The 18,154-nt window shown below is 37.1% G+C and overlaps 1 pseudogene; it reads right to left on the bottom strand.

The window, feature by feature from the left end:
- Positions 1-5,167: 5,167 nt before the first annotated feature.
- Positions 5,168-18,154, bottom strand: part of LOC119821919 — a 30,736-nt pseudogene continuing 17,749 nt past the window's right edge.

The raw sequence follows: 18,154 nt of genomic DNA, 5'->3' as shown, positions 1-18,154 counted from the left end.
ATCCTTAAATATCTATCTGCCTCCTGATAATTGTATCTATTGTAAATAAAGGTAATGCCCAGTGAAAAAGGTAATCATGACATTCAAGGAGGAGGTGTGCATTCAGGCCATCCATTGACACAGGAGAGGAATCTAAGTGTATATTTTATTAAATGTCATAGTTTTCTGATTTCCTTTGAACCCCTTCCAAGATTAACATCTTCTTTCATCTTCCTTTGTTCCTTCCTTCCTTTTTTCCTTTCTTCCTTCTTCCCTTTCTCTTTCTTTCTTCCTTCCTTCCTCCCTCCCCCTCTCTCTCTCTCTCTCTCTCTTTCTTTCTTTTTTCTGACAGGGGTCTCATAAAGCTCAGGGCAGCCTTGAAATCAATATGCAACTGTTTACAATAACCAATATATGGATATACTCTAAATGTCCATTGATAGAAAAATGGATAAAGGAAACATGACATTACTCTACAGTAGGAGATTATTCAACATGATCAAGAAGGATAGCCTGCTATCTACAATGACATACACAAACTTGGAAATAATACATTTAAAAAAGCAAAAGCCACTAATAGAAGATATGCAAAATTTATTTGTATGGAGCAATCAAACTCAGAAGCAGAGACTAGATGGTAGTTTTCAAGGCCTGCAAAGGTAAGGAAATGGGGAGTTGGTGTTCTATGTGTGAATGTTCACTTACACAAGACAGATGAGTTTTAAAGATCTGCTATACAATGAGTCGCTGATAAGAAGATATGTGTATTTAAAATTCCACAGGAGTTGTCTTGGTTAGGGTTTCTATTGCTATGAAGAGGCATCATGACCATGGTAACTCTTATAAAGGAAAATATTTTATTGGGGTGGCTTGCTTACAGTTCAGAGGTTCAGTCCTTTGTCATCATGACAGAACATGGTGGCATGTAGGCAGACATGTTGCTGGAGAAGCAGCTGAGAGTCCTACATCTTGCAGGCAACAGGAAGCAGTCTGTCTCACTGGGTGTGAGTTGAATATATATGAGACCTCAAAGTCTGCCTCCACAGTGACATACTTCCTCTAACAAGATCACACATACTCTAACAAGGTCACACCTCCTAACAATGCCACTCTCTTTAGGGGCCATTTTTTTCAAACCATTACAGGAGTTTCTCTCATTTTTAAAGGTTTCTTAACACCCACTACACAAATGAAAAAAATATAAATATTTGGAAATGGCATATGTTGTTATGGCTTGAATCTGAAATAACCCCAGATATGCCCATATGTTTAAACATTTAAAATCAGCCGATGGAGCTCTTTGAGGTGCTTATGGTACCCCTGAGAAGAGGCCTTGCTAGCACAAGTGAGTTGCTGCAGTGGGGAGGTAATGTCTGTAGGTAATATCTTCTTGTTCTGGCCCAAACTCTCTGTTTCCTGATCCACCAAGAAGTGAAAGAGTTTTATAGCTCAGCAACCTCTTGCCATCGTTTAGTGGATCCAGTCCAGAGTCGAGCTTTTCCTACACACTCTCAAGTTGTGGGTAGGAGACATCTTTCCTCCCTTAAATTTCTGTCTGTATTTTATCATGTCAATGATAAATTACCTGAGACTAATGTGCTTATTCCCCTGAGTGTAGACATGGTATCATGGGTGAAGACATAAGCCAGATTCACCAGGTAATATACATTCAAACTGTACATGTCTAAAATATAACCGTGTCTAATTGAAACTGATAAAAATTGGACTGGTGAGATGGCTCCGGAGATAAAGGCACTTGCCATCCAGCTGGATGACCCAAGTTCATTCCCCAGAACACATATTGTGAAGGAGAGAGCCAACTACCCCATGTTGTCCTCTGACTGCCATGTGTGTGTCATAATATAGGTATACTCACACAGGTGTGATGTGGGAGGGTCTTCTGTTTGAGTTGATTTCATTGGCTAATAAAGAAACTGCCTGGCCCATTTTATTGGCCAGCCCTTAGGTGGGAGGAGTAGACAGAACAGAATGCTGGGAAGGGAGGTTAATAAATCGCCATGCCTCTGCTATCTGAGCCAGACTGCCGTGCCTCTCCTCAGGGAGACAGATGCGATGAAGCCAGCCGCCAGGTCAGACATGCTGAATATTTCCCGGTAAGACACCACTCGTGGTGCTACACAGATTATTAGATATGGGTTAGTCAAGATGTGAGTAAGAGGCTGAAACTAATGGGTCAGGCAGTGTTAAAAAGAATACAGTTTGTGTGTTGTTATTTCGGGTTTTAAGCTAGCCGGTGGCCGGGAGCAGGGCGGCGCAAAGCCGCCCGCAGCCCCTCACTACACAGGTGCATACACATATGAAACTGATAAAATTATAGAAGATATATTTTCAAGAACATGGAAACATAAAAATATACCATTTGGATGTGTACTTATTTGTAGTATGGAAAGAAGTGAAAGATAAAGCAAAAATTGGGATGTGGTTGCCACTGGCAGACGAGGAGTCAAAAAGAATTAGGAAGAGAGGAAATGGGATTCAAAGACGCTGTCATGCTCGATTTCTTAAACTGAATTGTAAATATATAGTGACGACAGTTGGTGCTATGGATATCTTATGTTTACATTACATTCAAATATAGAAAAGCTCTCCCCTAAATAGTGACTATCAGACAGTCATATAACAGGCTTTGCATGTTTTAAAACATGTTCCTAATTCAGCATTTTCCGTGTTTGTTTCCTTGAACATGGAGATTAAAGCAAAGCGCACACACATTGAATATCAGCAGCTCGCCTGACATCTGTAGCTTGTCATAAGTGGAATTCTAACTCATTCATGTCACCGCGTTCACTGTCAAAAAATACTGAAATGAGATTCCTATGAAAGGCATTATTACTCGTGAAAAATGAACATCTTGTGAAGTAAGAGTTGAGACGCCTTTATTTCTCGCCAGTATAGAGGAAACCCAGGGAAGTTGCTAGAATTAGGTAATGGCAGTTGACACAATTTTGTGTTTTTGCTTCTGTTTAAAAGCATGCATTAATTAAGCTTGAAAGAGAAAACCGCTCCACGTTAACAATGTCTTCCTCTACCTCACACACTCACCCTATTCCCATGTCGCAGACATAGCCTGTGTTCCCAGGCAAGTTTAAATTAAACACATCAATCACCCTAAGGCTCAAGAATTACCTAATGCCCTGATAAACAACTCTGGGTTTAACCTCTTAGGGTTTGCTGTTTGGAGATTCGGTACCCACATGCGTTTATGTACTGGACTTAGGCAGGCTGATGCAGAAAGGGAATAGACAAGTATCTGTGCTTTATCAAACTACCTTCGGAGTAGCCTGGCATGGTGTTTGGTATTGCCATTTTCAGGATTATTTCCTTGGAGAGTCACTGTTCTGACTTAACTGCATTTTCTTGGAAGGAGGATAAGTGAAGATCAGAAGGTTTTAAAGCCAAAGTCGTGAGTTGGATAGAATCACCCTGACATAGGAGTTCATGTGTAATTTTTCTGATTTATGAACATCTTAAACAGAAAAGATAACAGTGGAGATTGTCAAGAATTTAAGGAAATAAAAGTACACATTTATTTAGATGTGAGGGGAATCTAGGTAAAGGCATCCTAGAAAGGTCCACTGCAAAAACATAAAGTTATAGTTTTTTTGTTTGTTTGATTATTTTGTTTTGTTTTTAAATAAGGAATAAGATTATCTATCTATCTATCTATCTATCTATCATCTATCTATCTATCTATCTATCATCTATCTATCTATCTATCTATATCTATCATCTATCTATCATCTATCTATCTATCTATCATCTATCTATCTATCTATCTATCAATCATCTATCTATCTATCTATCTATCTATCTATCTATCTATATCTATCATCTATCTATCATCTATCTATCTATCATCTATCTATCTATCTATCTATCTATCTATCTATCTATCTATCTATCTATCTATCATCTATCTATCTATCTATCTATCTATCCACCCTATCTATCTATCTATCTATCTATCTATCTATCTATCTATCTATCTATCTATCATCTATCTATCTATCTATCATCTATCTATCATCTATCTATCTATCTATCTATCTATCTAATCTATCTAATCTATCATCTATCATCTATCTATCATCTATCTATCTATCTATCTATCTATCTATCAGCTCTCCATCTATTAACATCTACATTTATATTTAAATGATCATATTAAAGACTGAATAAAACACAATGGTACGTTTGGAGTCAGGCAGAAAGGAATCGAAGAGATTTTTAGAATTAGTTGGAATGTGGTAATTATATGTCTTCTGCAATCTGACTAGTCCAGTTTGCATACATAGCTAAACAAAGGGTCCCGGGAATTCTTTTAAATGAAAAGCTTGGAATTCATACCCCAATCTCTATGAAGGCATGGGACATCTGAGCATGTCTTTTTCGTCTATTTGTTGTTTCTGGGGAGAATTAATGTATAATTTTCTTTATCACTGTCAGTCATGCTTTGTCTGGAACAGAAAACAAAAGTGTGCTAAACAGCCGCATAGGAAAATGGTGGGCTGCTTCTGTACCTAGAGAGAAGGGAGAGAAAGCCCGTGAAAGCAGCTTTGGACGTAGGTGTTGAATACAATTATTTTGTAAACGCTTGGAATAGTTCCCGGTTTGGTTAATGAGGTAGCCATTTGCTTGACTGAATGGTCTTTGAAAAACCTTCTGTTCCGTTAAGAGATATTTCCTTGTGGCCGCCAGTTTATTTCTATCGCTGAGGCTATTTGGCGACAATGGACCTAGTCTGGATGGCTGGAAGGATACTGCTTCTTTAATCATCGAAATTGATTTTCTTAACTTTCTCATCAATCCTTACAAAAGATGGACACAGCAGAGGGCTGGAGGCTGGTCCTCACAAGAATTTACTTCCTATTGTACTGTAAACATTTCCCAGTCAGCATTTTAATAATATTTAGACTTTTATCAATCATTCTTTTACCCAAACACACGAGCTGCCAAGACTCGGAGCCAGCGTCTTCCACCTGGCCTGATTTAAAATCTTTTCACTTGCAGACTGCAGTCTTGCCTGCCTCCAGTAATTTTTCAAAACCGCCGTTAAATCATCATGTTGACCCTCGCTTTAACCTTGCCACCTGCTTCCTTCACTCTGTATCACAGCCTTCCAAATGCTCTACGAATTTGGACCGTGATTCTACTTTAAATCTCTCCACTATAAAGAAAACGGTGGTCCATGGTTCTTCCCGTCTCCTTGTCGTTTCTCTTGGGCTGCTACTTCTCCAGACTGCCCAGACAGTCTGCTTCCTTTCATTTTTACAATCAGTGTTCCAGACTTACAGATGCTTCCCTCATCTCTCTAAAAATAAACCATTTTCTGAAATACAACTTTCATGAATTTTTAAAACAAGTTTTCATTATTAGCATGTGTGCACAGTAACATATTCTAACTATATCTGTGTGTATTGAGTATAGATTTCTTTGTCTATGAATTGCCTTACCAAAGAAATATGATTTTAATTTTTATAGTTCAATCAAATCATTATTTTTCCCTCCATTACTAATGCTGTCCTCTAATTTTGAGGTTCTAAAGCCTAAAATATATGCTTATTTGAAAACGGTGGGGCAGATGAAAATGTTTTATTAATTGATTGAAAATATAAGTGTTAGAATGTAGGAGATGACTTGAATTATAATTTTCCACAGAAAAATGTAGAATGGTACAATAATTCTTCAAACTTTTGGCATTTTTTCAGTATGCTAAATGTAGTCTTATGGTTCAGTAATTCGATTTCCAATTGCTATATCCTTAGGTAAAATAAAAACATGTCAACTATGAATGCTCATACAGCATTGTTAATAGTACCCCCAAAGTAGAAATAACTCAACTATTCATTAACTGGTGAGTAAATACAAAATGTTGTGTTCATAAACACAATACTATTCTGATTTTTTTTGGCTATTTTGAATTAGTTGATTTATTCTTATGTTATTCAGTTTTTAGATTTATACATTTTGATATTCTGATTTATCATGATACTTATAAAACTTTCTCTAGTTTCTTTGTGATTAAAATAATTCACTATATAAATGTCCTAATAACTATTTTGTTTCTAGGAAGACATACCATGCCCAAAGGAACCCTGAGAAAAGAAAGCATTTAATTGGGGGTTTGCTTACAGTTTCATTGGCTTAGTCCAGTATCATCATGGCAGGGAGCATAATAGGTATGTTACTAGAAAAGTAGTTGAGAGTTACATCCTTTTTCACAGGCAGAGAGAGCCTGGGCCTGGTGTGGTCTTTTGAAACCTCTAAGCCCATGCACAGTAAAACACTTCCTCCAATAAGGCTAATTTTTTTCAAACAATTCCTCTCCCTGGTGATTAGGTATTCAAATATATGAGCCCCTGGGGCCATTCTTATTCAAGCTACAACATTAAACAAATGAAAAGACAAGAAGCACATGATGATCTTGTTGGATGCAGAAAAGGTCTTTAACAAAATACAACACCACTTCAACATAATAAAGGCAGTTTGCAGCAAGTCCACAGAGAATGTCAAGTTTAATCGAGAGAAACTCAAAGCAATTCCACTAAAATCAGAAATTAGACAAGGATGTCTACTTTCTCCATACCTATTTAATATAAACTTTAAGTATTACATAGAGCAATAGCACAACTTAAGGAGATTAAGGGAGTACGAATTGGAAAGGAAGAAGTCAAAGTATCTTTATTTGCAGATGTTATGATAGTATAAATAAGTGACACTAAAAATTACACCAGGAAACTTCTACAGCTGATAAACATGTTCAGCAAAGTAGCTGGATACATAGTTAACTGACAAAAGTCAGTAGCCTTCCTATATACAAACAATAATCAGACTGAGAAAGAAATCATGGACGCAACACCTTTCACAATAGCCACAAAGAGTATAAAATATCTTGCGTTACATCTAACCAAGCCGTATGATAAAAATCTCAAGTCATTGAAGAAGATAAAAGAAGATGGAAAAATTAATATAGTAAAAATGTAGTAATATTTTAATATAGTAGGATTAATGTAGTAAAAATAGCCATTTTACCAAAAACAGTCTACAAATTCAATGCAAACTCTATCCAAATTTCAACACAATTTTTCACAGATCTTGAAAGGGCAATTCAGAGCTTCATATGGAAATGCAAAAATTCCAAAATAGCTAAAACAATTATTAATACTAAAACAACTGCTGGAAGTATCTCCATTCCTGACCTCAAATTGTACTACAGTGCTATTAGTCATAAAACCAACTTGGTATTGGCAATAATTATTGCAGAAAAAATTGAAGAGTTTAAGTGAAGTCAATAAAAGAATAATAAATAATACAAACCTACATTATATCCTTTGCACTTTGACATTCGTTACAGAATTATTCAAATGTGAAGAAGATTCTGGAAACAAGCTAGGTTTCTGTCTTAGGTAGAGTTTCTATTGCTGTGAAGAGACACTATGACCATAGACAGGAACTCTAGTGAAAAAAAGAACTTAATTAGGGTGGCTTACCTTTTCAGAGTTTTAGTCCATTTTCATCCTGGTGTAATATGGCAGTGTGGAGGCATACATGGTGATGGAGAAGTAGCTGAGAATCCTACATCTTGACTCACAGGGAGTGGTCTTCTTACTAGGCATGGCTTGAGCATATGAGACCTCAAATTTTGCCTCCATAGTGACATACTTCTTCCAACAAGACCACATATATTAATAGTGCCATTCCTTTTATGGTCTATTGTTTTTCAAACCATCACATTCCACTTCCTGGTCCCCAAAGGCTTGTAGCCATATCATAATGCAAAAATTGCATTCCGTTCTACGTCAAAAGTCCCCATATTCTCTAACATATTTATTTAAAAGTCTAAAGTTCAAAGTCTCTTCTGAGATTCATGTAATCTCTTAATTGCAATCCCATGTAAAAATCAAAATCATAAAACAGATCACCTACTCTGACATATAATGGCACAGGATATACATTACAATTCCAAAATGTTGGGAAGAGAGCATAGTGAAAAAATACTGGACGAAAGCAAGATTGAAACCAGCTGGGCAAATTCTAGACCCTATGTCTCTATGTCCAATCACAAAATGCTCTTCAGATCTCCCACTTCTTTCAGCTTTGTTGACTACAGCACACTTCTCTCTTGGGCTGTTTCCACTCCCTGTTAACAGCTTTCTTCAGTAGGTATCCCATGGGTCTGGCATCTCTAACATCTTGGGATCTCCCAAGGCAATTCAGGCTTCAAGTTCACAGCTTCACACAATGGCTTCTCTAGATCTCCATTCAGGGATAGCCCTGATACATGCCTCCGTGGCTTCGTTAGTTGTGGAAGCAAATTCCATAATTCCTTTCTTCTATCCTTGACTCTAAAGCCAGAACTATATGGCTGCAGCTACTAAGTTCTGTTGTTCGCTGGAGCTGGAATGTGGCCCTTGGTTCAGTTGCATCTTCACCATCTTTCTGCCCGTCACTGCCCAAGTTTGGTTGTCCTGAAGCTGGGTCTGTAGACCAGGCTGCCCTTAACCTCAGAGATCTGTCTGCCTCTACCTCTGGAGGACTGGGATTAATGTTATACACCACCATATCTGGCTCTAAGATTTTCGTTAATTCCTTTTCACAAGTCGGAAATTTAGTGCGGTAGAATATTGCCCTGAGGTCACCACTCCCTTTATTCCATTTCTTAATCTGTTATCTCCTTGAACACAGAATTTAACTCCATTCCACTTTCTAGTTCTCCTTTTCTCTTCAAATTGTACATCTTGTACTTTTTTCTCTTGCTCAGTTTGCTCCTTTTTCATTATAAATGTTCATCAGAGTGACAACTAATAACTACACAACTGAGTCAATACTAGGCTGTTTTGAGATTTCCTCTGCCAACAGAATTAATCCAAAATTCTTCACTTAAGCTTCAAGCAGACTTTTTGGACAAGAACAAACAAAAAGCAGCCACTTTCCTCAATGAAATATTACAAAAATGATCTCTAGGCAATATGCTAAAATTCTTCTCCTCTTAAACCTCTTGAGGCAGCTTCCCAAAGTTAAAATCACTCTTAAGACAACTGTCTTCCATGCTCCTGCTACTATGGCCCATTAATCAGTATGTAAAACATTCTACTCCTTTCCTAACCCAAAGTACCAAAGTCCAAATTCCTCTAAACAAAAACATGGTCAGGCCTATCACAGCAATATCCCAGTCCCTGGTATCAACTTCTGTCTTTGTTACGGTTTCTATTGCTGTGAAGAGACACCATGACTATGGCAACTCTTATAAAGGAAAACATTTAATTGGAATAGATTATATTTTCAGAGTTTCAGTATGATATCATCATAGTGCCACAAGGTGGCATGCAGACAGACATGGTGCTGAAGTGGGAGCTGTGAGTCCTTACATCATGTACAGGCAATAGGAAATTGTGGTAGTTTGAATGTAATTGGCCCTCATAATCTCATATGGAATGGCACTACTAGGAGGTATGTCACTATGGGGTGGGCTTTGAGGTTTCCTATGCCTAGTATACCACCCAGTGTCTCACTAAACTTCCTATTGTCTGCCTGAGGATCTAAGGACTCTCAGCTCCAGCATCGTGTCTGCCTGCTTGCTGCCTTTCTCCCTACCATGATAATGGACTGAATCTCTGAACTATAAGCTAACCATCACAATTAAATATTGTCCTTTATAAGAGTTGCCATGGTTATAGTGCCTCTTCACAGCAATAATCTCCTAACTAAACAGAAGTGGTCTGTTTCACAGGGAGTAGCTTGAACATAGGAGACATCAAAACCCATCCCTACAGTCAGACACTTTCTATGGCAAGGCCACATCTACTCCAACTATACTATACCTCCTAATAGTGCCACTTTCTTTAGAGACATTTTATTGCAGACTACCAGTTTCCTTTGATGGTTGGGGGTAAATAAAGAAACTGTTATGCATTTGTATGAACACACACACATACACACACTGGGATATTTCTTGACCATTAAAAAGGAATCCATCTTGTGATTTGTCACAGTGTAGGAAGATCTGGGAAGCACTGTGACATCTGAAATAATGTAGAGAAAGAAAGTAAGCTATTTTAAGGTCTTACCTTTGTTTGGAATCTGAAGAAAAGGCAAATTCATATACACGTGCATAAAGAAAAATTAAACAATGATTATCATGATTGGGGTGGGCAACGAAATAGGGATATGAAGGAAACAAGTTAGTAAACACATATGGAAAACAAATTTAGAGACGTTATGTACAATTTGGAACCACAGTTAATATAGTGCACTGTGTTCTACATTCTTCTGAAGGAGTAGTACATAAAAATACGCTGATAATCAGGGGTGGGGACCCAGGAAATAATTAACATATGAATCATATGTTACATTGTTTCACTTTACCAGTATCTTATGACATCATATTTTGTGCCTTAAATTGAACAGAAAATTAAAAAGCATGAAAAAGAAAGACAGTAAGTACTTCACTTTAGGATAGACACTTAATCATCAATGTTTGACACAAATCATAAAGACTTATTTGTATAATGTTTTTCTTAGTTGGCCATTTTCATAGGAGGTAATCAGATTGGATCATGTAACATTTTAGTGTCATTAGACCACAGCTTTGACTCATACTGGGAAAAAGGAGCCTTATAGAACACCAGCTCTTTCCTATCCCCATAACTCTGATAGCTTTCCAAACATTAATCTCACTAGAAGATGATAATCCTGAGTTTGTCAGAAACTATGAAATACTAAGCATCATCATATATTGGGCAAAGGGCTGCTTTTCTGTTTTAAAAATCAGAGAATCTAAAAACTTATGTCTGTTTCTCCTTGAGGAATTTGTGAGAGAAGGGCTTCTTTCTTTTCTTCCTTCTTTTTTTCTTTTGTTCTTAGAACAAGAACTTCAGATCAATGGAGGTTAAGAGTTCAGCAGGGTAAGGAGTTCAACAAATCCCTGGAGCTCCATGCTGACATTTCAAGGCAAAGCAGTAAAGGTTCTCCTTTCTTGATGCTACTTTGAAAGAATGCATTATTGAAATGTCACCTGTTTGCAATACACTCCTCACTCCTTGTCTGTCTATGAGTCCTTTAATCTGGGATTTACCTATCGTTGGATTTCCATACATTCAGTAGCTAGTTGGCCTCACTAGGTCAGATGGATGTACAGCAAACTGTTGGGGACTGACTTTACCAACAAGCTTTTGCTGCACAGATTAATCTCAGTATTTTTTATTATATAAAATGTGACAATTTTCCAAGTTCAGCTGATTTTGATCAAGTATGTTTTCTGAAGATTTGTGTTTTCTTTGGTTACTGCTTGTGTTTGAGTATTTTTTGCCTGAATGTATGTTTCCCAGTCATGTATATTCTTGGTGTTTGCAGAGGGCAGAAGGTGCCATGGGATTTCCTAGAACTGTGTTTACAGATGGCTGTGAGCTGCCATGTAGGTTCTGGGAATTGAACTTGGGTCCTATATACAAACAGCCAATGCTATTGAACCATCTCTTCAGCTCCTATTTTCCCCCATCTTTAACATAAAATAAAAATACAGGAAATCTGAAGTTTAACAAATCCCCCCAAACTCATCTAGTTTGATAATTTTTTAGCTAATTTTTCAATATTTACAATGTGGAATTTTTCTTTCATAAATGAATGGCCAATATTTTGCAATAATAACTAAGATCCTTAACATTTTTATAGTCATGTTCATTATTAATAATACCTCACTTTGAATGCTATTGATGTTAAATTATTTTCCAATATTATTAATATTAAATTTCAGTCAAAATTGCTGGTGCAACAATAGAAGATGAAAACCCGAGGTATCAGCAGTTCTTTAAAGTTGGAATTATCTTTTATTGTGTTTGCCTGTGATAAATCCCCTGAAAATTTTTATAATTCAGGAAAGATGTTAGCTTCATATTGCTATTTTATGACATGAAATTCGAAGCCCAACAATTTGAGGACTTTGTAAAAGATTTCAACATCATCAAATAGCAGCAGAATAATTCTTCTCTGTTTTATTTGTCAGTGATGATAATGCTTGTTATTCTCCAAACACTCATGTTCTAGCTCAACATGACCTTAGTTTTATCCATTGCCCTGTGACTATAAGTGCTTCAGGCTAGGTAGCCAGTTCAAGCTCCAGACTGTGCTTCTTTTCTTTTCTAAACAACATCATGCTATTTGCATCTTTTTTTTTTTTTTTGCTTAAAATTGAACTTTATTATGAAGCTGGAGTGGAATTTTATCTAATGACGCCTGTAAGCACTTTTCGGATGTGGTGTCTGTGTGTTGCTGTATGTGATGTGTGGAGCAGCCATCGCCATAGAACAGCTAAGGAGTAAAAGATCGATGGCCACGTACAGGACAGAGCCAATAGGATTGCAAAGAGGGTGTGAAACTCCGGGAGTTCACTCTACATAATGCATACATGTGCTTTGAGATTATAAATAGTCTCTTGCAACTTGATGAAATTCTTTCTCAACTGTGAGAGTCCTTTCGGTGAAGACTTTAAAACTCTTATGAGTAGAATAATAACATATACAAAGACAGATAGTATGACTTCTTTTCCCATTTGTATCTCTTTTATTTCCCTCTCTTGTTTTATTGTTATCACTAATACTTCAAGCAGTTTACTAACAGGAGTGGGAATAGTGGATGTCCTTGCCTCTTACTGAAGTTGCTGGGAGCTCCTTGAGTTGTTCTCCATTAAGCATGCTGTTGCCATTAAGGCTGCAGTATACAGAGTATATGGTGGCATATTCCTTCCATTCCCAGCCTTCCAGTGACTTCATCATTAAAGGATGATGAATTTTGTCATAGACTTTCTCTGTGTCTAATGAGATGATTATGTGATTTCTATCTTTGAGTTTATGTGATTGATAAAGTTTTTTTTTTATTACATGTGTTGAACCATCACTACTTTCTTGGAATGAAACCAAGTTGGTCATGATGAATGATGATTCTGATAAGAGTTTGAATTCGGTTTCCCAGTAATTTTTTGGATAATTTTTGTGTCAACACTAATCAGAGAGATTGGTGTGTAATTTTAATTTATTTTACTTCTCTGTCTTTAGCTGATTTTGGAATTGGATAATACTGGCATTATAGAAAAGTGTTTGGGAGCCTTCTTCCATATTTTAGTTCATGGAATAATGTGAGTAGAATTTTTTTTCAGAAGATCTGGTAGAAATATGTGGTTAACTCATCTAGTCCTGGGCATTATTTATTTGGTAGAATTTTTATTACCATTTCAAGAACACTACTGAATTATATTTCTATTGAAATTTTTGTTTTGTATTGGTTTTACTTGGGTATGGTGTAAAGATCTAGAAATTTTACCATTTCTTTTAGATTTGCCTAATTTTATGAGACACAGGTTTTTAAAGTATATTCTTATGATTTTCTGAATTCCATCGATGTATTTTAATGAGTTCATTTTTGTTTCTTATTTTAATTTAGATCGTCTCTTTTTCCTTTTGGTCAGTTTGGCTGTGTGTTACTTTGTTTATCTTTTCAAAGGATCAGCTCTTCATTTTACTGATTCTTTGTACTTTGTTTGCTATTGTTTCTTTATCATGCCTGATTTTGGTTATCTAATCCAACCTATTGTTTGGGTGATTTTTTTTGTTTTCCCCAGGACTTCAAGTATATTATTAAATTATTAAGTTGTGATCTTTCACTTTTTAAAATGTAGACACTTAGTTCTCAGGATTGCTATTATTGTCATCCATAAATTTTGTTATGTTGAGCTTTTATCTTCATTAAGTTCTATTAATTTTAAATTTATTATTTGATTATATTAGATCCAATTTTTGTTATGTGGTGTGTTGTCTAAACATCACAAGATTGTATGCTTTCTGTAGTTTTTATTGCTGTAAATAGCTTTCTTCAGTTGTGGTCAGATAAAATTCAGGATATAATTTCAATTTTCCTATTTTGTTGAAACTCATTTTGTATGGTAATATGTGGTAGATCTTTGAAAAAAATTGATGGACTTCTACAGAGATGTGTATTCTTTAGTTTGGGGGTGGAATATTCTGTATGTTATGTAGGCCACTGACTAAGAAATTAAAAAAAATCATAGCTTGTTCAGACCAATTATGTATAGTATTCATTAGCTAAACATCCTGTGGTCAAAATACTTCCATTAATAATAAAATATTTTTATGGGGTCCTGTCTCAGCTGGGTTCTAGTCCTGAGATGAGAAAGGGGCATCTGAGCACCAAATGGATTTCACACAAGTGACAGCCCTGAGTAGCTTGAGCTGTCTTTATTTATACTTCAGAAATAAACATCTTTTTCCTACCCCCAGAGTTTCCTACCCCCAGTCATATTCTGTCCTTATGAAGTTAAAAGGTGATAGACATAGGCACACACTCTCAAAGAACAACATATAGCTTAAAACTTGACAAAACATATTCACAAAAATAAGGGTGAGTTTCCATAAGTTGCTTGCATACAGTTAGCTTGTGTTTCTCTCACCTTTCTCTTGACCTACAAAAGGGTCCTGCACGCCTAAGCTTCTCTATAAAAGACAAACTTTGATAAGGCACTCCTTTTCCATCATGCACACCATTCTTCATGTTTTTTTTTTCTTCCAGATTTGGGAGATGTAGTTAATGTCCCCTGTGTTGCTTTCTTGTATGTTTCCATTAACTTTTATTGCTTCCGATCTTGTCAGCACGGAATCAGAAAAGTGCCCAGGTTCTGAGTTGACAGCTGGTATTTCCAGATAAGAACCTGAAAAGCATCAGTTCCCAAAGAATTTTAGGGGAAAATATTTGAGAAAAAGATTTGGTTACCAGGAGTGACTACATCTGTCTCATGCACGACTGACAAAGTGAAACTATAAACCATCCAGAGAATCAGCAACATCATGAGAGAGAAGAGAGTGTGCAGGCCACTCGGTCCCAGCAGTATCCTGCCCGGTACTGAGGTTGACTATTTTTTTTCCTGAGTGAAAGACCATCTCTATGGGCTTTGCCCTACAGAGATTCATTGGACAAGCACTCATATGCTGATCTGAAACTAGGCCACATGGTTTCCAGCAATATTTTATATGGTAGTTATTAAGATAAATGTGAGCCCTTAGCAACTGTGCTGCATAAAGCTCATCATAAAATACATCAAACACATCATCTGCACATGTGATTATTTTAAAACACAATTCCCTAACTGGTGACTCTTTTTCCTACACCATTCATTAAAAGTGTCTCATTTTTTAAAAAAAGACTCTATGCCTATATTTTGTTTCATCTCTAAGTCTGGCAGTAGAATCTAGAGTAGTGTGTCTTATGACATGGACAGCATATATGTGAGTTTCACGTAGGCAATGCTCACTGCAACTCTAGTGCTTGGGGAAGTGGTTATATTCAGTTTTGATCACTTTAGATTTTGGGAAGGATATGCTGCTTCAGTGAGATTTTCCATTTGACAGAATTAAATTAAGTTTTTAGTTACTAAGCAATGTATCATGTCTCATTTTGACAGTTTCATTTGCACACGCGCACACGCGCACACACACACACACGCACACATTTGATCATATTCGCCTCATCAGTGTTCCTTTTGCACACACCCCAAAGCCCCCCCACTCCCCATTCTAACTTCATAGCCTCTGTTTTCATTTTTAGAAAAATGTCCCACTGAATTTAATCCATGGTACGTATATATGCATAGATATGGAGTCATCTACTGGAGCATGGTTGAACTCCTAGGGACCACACCTCTAAAGAAAAGTAATTTTCCTTTCCCTTGCAGTCATCAACTATCAAATGTGCCTTGGGTTCTGGGAGAGGTAATGAGCCCCTTACTTCCCCATGCTGGACTACTGACTGGCTTGACCTTGTGCAGGCAACCACGGCTGCTATGTGTTCACGAGTGCTGTGGTCCTGTCACGTCTAAAAGACACTGTTTTGCCTCAGTTCTCCCAGACTTCTGCTTCTTACAAGCTTTCAACCCATTCTTAGACTGTGATATTTCCTGAGCATCTAGGAGAACTTTTCCAACTCTTGTTGGTACCATTTCCCCCCTCCAAAGTCCCAACTTCAACTTTCATATCACATATACTCCATTATCTTCTCTTGATCCTGCCCCCCTTAAGACTTCTTTCTCACATATCATAGTATGTTGTATACATTTACAATGTAAATATACACACATTCATACACATACATGCATTCATACATGGGCACATACATACATGCATTTAAATTTAAATCTCGATTTTACATGTGAGAGAAAGTATAAGATTTTGTTTTTCTAAGTCTGGATTATGAAGTTAATGGTAAGATCTCCAGTTCCCTCACTATCTACAGCATTTGGGAGAACAGGCCCTGCACCTTGCCTAGGCAAAGTAGTAGAACTGGCCCTGGTGGCATGGGCGTGGCTGAGCTGGCCCTGAGGATGTGAGAGCAGGAGAACTTGCCCCACTCCTTGCCACTTGCTGCAATGGGTGAGCAAGTTGGGCAGTTCTGGAGTGGTGTCAATGAGGGAAGGTGGACTGACCAATCCAGCTATCACTCAGGTCCTGTACCTGGCCCTATGAGTTAGCCCGCCCTAACATCTACCTCATCTATGAACTGCTGGAGCATGTGAAGGGACCTAACCCACAGATCCAAAGCTGCAGGATTTCCATGAAACAGGGCAACAACAGGATAATCAAGAGGAGTCCCAGTGAGGGCCCAGTATTGATAGTGTAGCAGAAGCCAGAGAGCTCAAACCAGATCAATGACTCATAGCAATGAACGCTTACAAGTAAAGATGGATGGGCTAAAGTGTATACTGAGTGACTTACTGGGCCGCACTACACTACAACTTCCACACTGAGATTATTTTCTTTCATTTTCATTGCCTGATTTGTTTTTGTTTTTTCTTTAAATTTTATTTTGGGAGGTTTCAAGGGAAGAAGTCAGCTAGGAAGGGATGGGGAGATGAATGGGATGGGATTGCATGATGTGAAATCTGCAAAGAATCAATAAAAAGTTAAAAAAGATATCTAGTTCCATCCATTTTCTTGAAAGTTAAATAATTTTATTCTTTATAAATGAATAAAATACCACTGTGAATATGCATAGGGTTTTCTTTACCCATTTATCTGGTGATCAGTTATTAAACTGGCTTCCTACACAGCTTTGGTGACTAGTGTAGCAATAGGCATGGGCATGCAATTATCTCCATTGGTATGCTGACTTAGAAGCCCTTGGCTGTATACATGAAAGTGATATAGCTGGATCACATGGTAGTTCTTTTAGGTTTTGAAGGTCCTGCACACTGGTTTCCATAGAGGAGATATTAGTCTTCATTCCTACCAGCATCAGTTTCTATTCGCCTATATCTTCACCAGCATTTGTTATCATCTTCATGATGGCCATTCCACTGGGGGTGACATGGACTATTGAGGTAATCTAAGTTTGCATTTACCTGAGGGTTGAAGATATTGAAGATATTTTAAAACACTTGTTGGCCATTTGTATTTCTTCCTTTCAGAAATGTCTACCCAATCTGTGAACCCATTTATTAATTGTATGATTTTGGTTTTAGTGTTAATACTTGGATTTCTATATAGATTATAGACATGAATTTCTTTTCAGTTTCTTCTGGAGCCTTTTCACACTGATGACTATTTTTCTTCTCTGGGGAGACTTTTGAATTTCATGCAATTCTACTGGCTTGTTCTGAGATAATTTCCTGTTTCAACAACGTCTTTTTCAGAAAACTCTTGCTTATGTCTTTATCTTAAATATTTTCCCTATACTTTCATTTAAAGTCTCATAGTCTTTGGTTTTATAAAAAGATCTGGGTCCAGTTGAATTTATTTTGGCTCAAGGTGTCAATTATAGACCTAACTTCAATTTTACATGCCAATCTCCAATTTACCACTGCTTTTTGTTGAAGAGACTGCTCTGCCCATCCAAAGGATATTTTTGACATTTTTGTAAATATTAGATACCTGCACCTTTGTGTTTATTTCTGGATCTATCATTCCCTTCCACTTGTCTCTGTTTGTTTTTATGCCGTTCTTCAGCTGTGTTTGATAGTGTGGCTCTGTGCTACAGTCTGAGGTGATGTGGGGGGGGTCCTTCTGTCTATGTGCTGCTTTTATTGATTAATGAATAAAAAAACTGCATTGGCCTGTTGATAGGGCAGAACTTATATAGGCAGGGAAAACTAACTGAA

The sequence above is a fragment of the Arvicola amphibius genome, chromosome 8 (genome assembly GCF_903992535.2).
Source record: "Arvicola amphibius chromosome 8, mArvAmp1.2, whole genome shotgun sequence".
Lineage (NCBI taxonomy): Eukaryota > Metazoa > Chordata > Mammalia > Rodentia > Cricetidae > Arvicola > Arvicola amphibius.
The sequence above is the reverse complement of the archived record's forward strand: the minus strand, read 5'-3'. Positions and strand labels throughout refer to the sequence as shown.